Raw genomic sequence first — 5,359 nt, 5'->3', positions numbered from 1 at the left:
AATGCTGTTTTGTTTCTAGCCCTACTCTCTATTCACCCAATTGTATTTTGAAGAAAATCTCAGGTGCTATACCATACCATTTGTAAATACTTCAGTATATAGCTCTAAAACACATACTCAAAATATTGTTACTACATTCCTAGAAATAAAATCTATAGTTTGTGGCACCTTTTTTAATAGACAAATTTTGTATTTATTTTAATTAGGTTTTAAGCTACCTTTTGGGGGGAGGTTTTTAAAAAGAAAACCAAGTGAGGAATACTTCAATGTCCACTTATTTCTTTTTAAGAAATTTATGTGATGCTAGTAGGTCGTATCACAATCCTGCAATAATGTCTATCTTGATTTTTCACTCTGAACTTTCTTTTGAATATGTTCTCTAGTTGAGGATTTGTTTAAAGAATATACTGCTGTTCTTGCCATTTCCAAAGCAATCTTCAGAAAAGTTATATCTATCCCTTTATTATTTTTGGTCCCAAAAGGAGGATTCATAATTACTATATCAAATGACTTGAACCATGTCAACATTTGTCAGCTCAAACTCTTCCACTTTTCTATTAAATATTTTCATCTGTGTCAAATTCAACAAACAACCTGCAGTGCGTGGCCTGGTGGGATACTGTTCTAAAGTAACTTGGGCTTCTGAATCCATCTACTTGATGCAGGTGACTTTCTAGTTCCTTGAACCTTAGTTTCTTCTTTTTTGTTTTTTTAAAGTGTGGGTTCACAGGGTTAAAGGACATTGATGGACCTCAGGAGGCTGGAAGCCCCACCATATGTGTGTCACCTTTTTTAAATTTAAGTTTTTGTTTTTAATCAGAGTAATACTTACATATCATTAAAAACATCATATAATTATACAACATAATGAAAAATAGACCTGTTGCCCAGATTTCTTTCTCAGGTATAATCACTTTAATTCTTTTAGCTGATTCTTCTGATGTGTTCCACCTCATAATCTGCTAATATTGTTATTCCTCAATATATAAAAATATCAGATCTACTGATTTTCTACTACAAGAGTGAAGATTTAACTTTCATACCTAACTTCTCTCCCTTATATGCATTCACTCACTTCTGCTTCCTCAGTTCTCCCATTATCACTGTTTTTGCCTAGGAGAGATCCACATGTGTCTTGGTTTGGATGGTTTTCTGAGGGATAAATCTCCTGAGGACTAGTATTCTGGCTGCCTCTGTTCTGGGAGTTGAGTGGGAGAAGGAGGCTGGATAAATCTCATGTTTATCATGTACACTTTCATTTAACCTCCTAGTATTAAGTATGACAGCTCAATCTCATTTTCTTGTTTCCAAAAGTTCAGAGCCTCTCTAGCGCAACCTCTTCAAGAGTTAATCTTACCTCTTTTGATAGAATGGAGAAGGGGTTATGCCTACTTTCATAAGGTGGGGAGGAGATCTAAGGCCTAACTAATCCTTATGAAAACTTTCAGCCAAGTTGTGGTTGACTTCATTTTACACTCCACTTTCAGAAGACCTAGGCATCCCTAACTCCTGAACATGACTGAGATTACGTACTCTAATTTGTATTGCCTTCGGGTCACTTCCCTCACTGCAGGTTTAGTCAATTAGGCTAAGTAAATTACCATTTTCCCATCTTCTTTCAGCTTCCAGAATTCTGCTGACATCTCATGTGCACTCCTGTTACCCTTAGCCTTATGGATTTATGCTTTTTGATTTCTTTACTCTTAGGTTGGTGGGATTACATGTGTTTTATTTGTCATGTTTAGATGGAAGTCCATGACAGAAGTTTTAAGGGCACATTTAAAAGGAATTAAAGATGTGAAATAATGTAAATGAATCAGCAATAATTATAGTGAATTAATTACTGCTTAGTAAGTGTCTCACATTGCCTATGTAAACTTCCACAATTACCATACTTGTTTTGCTTACTTCTCTTTTCTCCTCTACCCATAGTAAATTTTAATACTCTCTTAACCTAGTCATACCACCTTCTTAGCAAAATATCCTACTTAACACATACTACTGTAAATAATATGTATCCCCAGTTGTAAAGAAGAAGAATTTCATACAATTAGTGATCAGAATTTTGTCACACATCTGTGAAGAGTCCATAGAACTGTGACATGTTGGTTAGGTACCCTTGTCTTAGAGTATAGTCCAGTTTAGTCTGACATGACTGAAATGAATTTTCATTGAAGACAGCTCAGAGCTTCTATACTGACTTCAGAAAGGGCACTAGATTCCATGTGTGAGAACTGCTAGATTTCCCATTCCTTGTGGGCAAAGACTGTCTTATTTTGTATCTCTAGTGCTTAGAAAGAACTGAACATATTAAGTGCATGATAAAGCTTACTGACTAGAATTAAGAGCTGAGGTCTTTTCCTACCAATTGGCTGTCTGTCCTTGGATAAGTCATTTGTTGGATTTGTTTGAGGCTCCAAGAGGTCACTTAGGAAAGGCATGGTGTCAGAAAAGGTCAAGAATGGAACATTGGGGAATATCTACACTTAAAAGGCAGGCAGAGGAAGAGTGTGAGATAGATGGAAAACCAGGAGAACATGGAAACATGGAAGCCAAAAGCAGGCCTTTCAAGAAGTAGCATCACATGAAATCACATCAAATAAGATAAAGATAAGAAAATGGAGCTTGGACTAGACCATGCTCTGCCTTCAACCAAACATTTATCTACTCACTCACTCATTGCGTAGATAAATGTTTATCACTCCTGAGATGTTTATGGTCAGAGCGATCTTTGTAGTATAAGGAAGCTGTCTTGAGCCCTGTGTATGTGTGAGGACGCATATGTGTGTGAGTGTGAATGGAGGGATTGTGATAGGGGAAGGAAACCAGAGCTCAGAGAGACTATGCAGGAAGGAGTTGGGAGGCTCTTTATGAGGCTAAGAAGGACATGAGTTAGTCATGTGTAATCAACCTATAACATATTGTAGAATTACTTAATTAACCTGGTTTAACCTGAATAAAAATGTTTGAGTCAGAGAGTAAGATTCTTGTGTGATTTGCTGCAGGCCATTTGTATTCTTTTTCATCAACCAATGGATTCTTCGAAGAAACACTGTAGCCTGGAATTTGGAAATAAATGGGCTTCAATCTTACTGTATTTCATCAATTCTTCCCCCCACCCCCATCACTGAAGTTGGGATGCATCATAATTTAACTAGCAACATTTTATTTTTCCTTAAAGGCACATGTCATAAAGGTACACTTTACCATTGATGGTGCTGATGAAATTCCACTGGAAAGAATCAAACAACACTCATTCGGCATACATTTACCAAGTCATGCATATCAAATCGTAGCTCTAAAGTGAGGTTAAAACTATTTTTAAAATTTGTTTTACAGCACAAATTGTTGCAGAAGCCCAATCTAAATGGTCTACTTCTCAGAAGCATTCTCAGAAGAATGCTATTATCTCATCTGTGTGATCAGAGTCAGCAGATGCCTTCAGAGCAAGATACCCTGTTTGCCTCCAGGCCCCTGGAAATATCCGAATTTGTTTGGACTTTTCTGTCAAATTTTATAGGTAGATACCCTCTCTATGTTCTCATTATATGAAAGTGAAAAGTTTGCAAAAAGCGTCAGGCTAGATTGGCAAAATCACATTCATTTAGTTTTTATGCAAACATAAGTTTACCATTCTTTTATTGTGGTTTAATTTAGAAATTTAACTTTTAAAGCTAAAAAGTTTTTAAAACTAAAACTATTATATAGTTGAGAACATACAAAATCTAGATTGAGTATTTTTGTAGAAAATGGATTAATATTTAGATTTAGAAATTTCCTTATTCTTTTGTAGATTAAAGACAAATTTCATCAATCCTGCTCTCCCTCTCTTTGCTCCCTCCCTGAAAACAATAGATGGATGTAGGTGACCACAGTGAAAGCCAGAAAATCACTATACTTTTAAAGTAAATCATAAACATATTTGCAGACAATCCTGAATTCTGTGGCTGGCATGGCCTCCATTGTTATAAATCACAAAAATAAACTTTGGATGAGTGTTTAATTCCTGAACAAAGAAAACAACTTCTTCCTTGTCATTTTAGTGAGTATCACCAGAACATTTTTTCAAGTGAATCACCAGAGAAAGAGGAAAGGAGAGTTCTGGAATGTGGCCTTAGGCAGATTATTATGCATGAGCATTATACCTCTAATATGACATGCTGCATAGCATGTGTGAAATGTAAATGCATAATATGAAAGATTTTTAAATTTCTCTGGGATAGTAATTTTTTATATTGCTCTCCTCTCTCCTCATGTGCATATCTATATTAAGTAAAAAATTGCAATTTGTACATGTTTCAGGTGCTCATAAATAGCCTTAGAAATTTTTCTTTCCCTTCTCCTTCCTCCCTTCCCATTCCGTTCCCTTCCCTTCTTGTTTCACATGGTAAGTCTGATTGCAGTACATCTTTTGAAGACTGAGTTCCTCATCTGTCTGTGTCTTCCTTTAACTGAAACTGTGCTTCTTAGGACTTGACAAAATAGGGAGCATGATGCAAACTTAGTCATTATCTGAATTTGCTAATTCAGAACCTATTTATTTGCCTAATTTGAACCTGATACTTGACCCACCTGATTTAAGAAAACTGACCTCCTTGTTTTGTTTCTGGGGTTGGCTCAGCCAGAGCCCAGCAACTCACATTGCAGGTGACTTACCTGCTCCTTCTTACCCACAAACCACCTGTGCCCTTCCCTGGTGTTCCCACAGAGATGCGCTTCCTGCCGAAAGGTCAGGCTTGTTTCGGAGAACTTTCTCTAATTTCTTGAACACCATCCACAGGCATTCATACTTGCAGAGCATAATAGAGAATTACTGAAAACTGTGAGCTGAATTAATCATATCCCTTCAATTATCTGTAAGTTTTGGCCTATATCAGAATAGTGGCCTTTCTCTTCCATTTTACCTTTTACACCTAGATATAGCTTTTGCTGAAGAAAATATGGGAAAAGAGAAGTCTATATCTGTTTCTGCAAAAGTGTCTACCTGACTGACTAATTGAGAGAAGTCACCATTATGATTTCATTAGACTCTAGCAGGGCACAAGTACATACTATGAGACCGTTTAGTAGGAAAACTAAAATTTCCACATAGGTTAAGGTCATTTACTTGGAGTTTATCATTTGTCATCAGGAAATTTTTTCAGTTACTTTTAGAAAATATTTAAAGTGACATAGTATAATGAAGACACAGGATAAATGGAACTGAATCAAATTAGCCATAGGCTTTCTTATGATACCCAAAGCCGCTTTTGATCAATCTTACTCTTAGGGAAGAAAACTGTAAAAGTTATTATTTATGAATCTTATGGTTTAACATGTCATTGCTTTTGTTCTTCCTTCACCTGAAACAAGAAGAATA

At 36.1% G+C, this 5,359-nt stretch overlaps 1 pseudogene; it reads right to left on the bottom strand.

The window, feature by feature from the left end:
• Positions 1-235: 235 nt before the first annotated feature.
• LOC136126878 (rRNA N6-adenosine-methyltransferase METTL5 pseudogene) lies at positions 236-743 on the bottom strand (annotated as a pseudogene).
• Positions 744-5,359: the final 4,616 nt, after the last annotated feature.

The sequence above is a fragment of the Phocoena phocoena genome, chromosome 8, assembly GCF_963924675.1.
Source record: "Phocoena phocoena chromosome 8, mPhoPho1.1, whole genome shotgun sequence".
Lineage (NCBI taxonomy): Eukaryota > Metazoa > Chordata > Mammalia > Artiodactyla > Phocoenidae > Phocoena > Phocoena phocoena.
The sequence above is the reverse complement of the archived record's forward strand: the minus strand, read 5'-3'. Positions and strand labels throughout refer to the sequence as shown.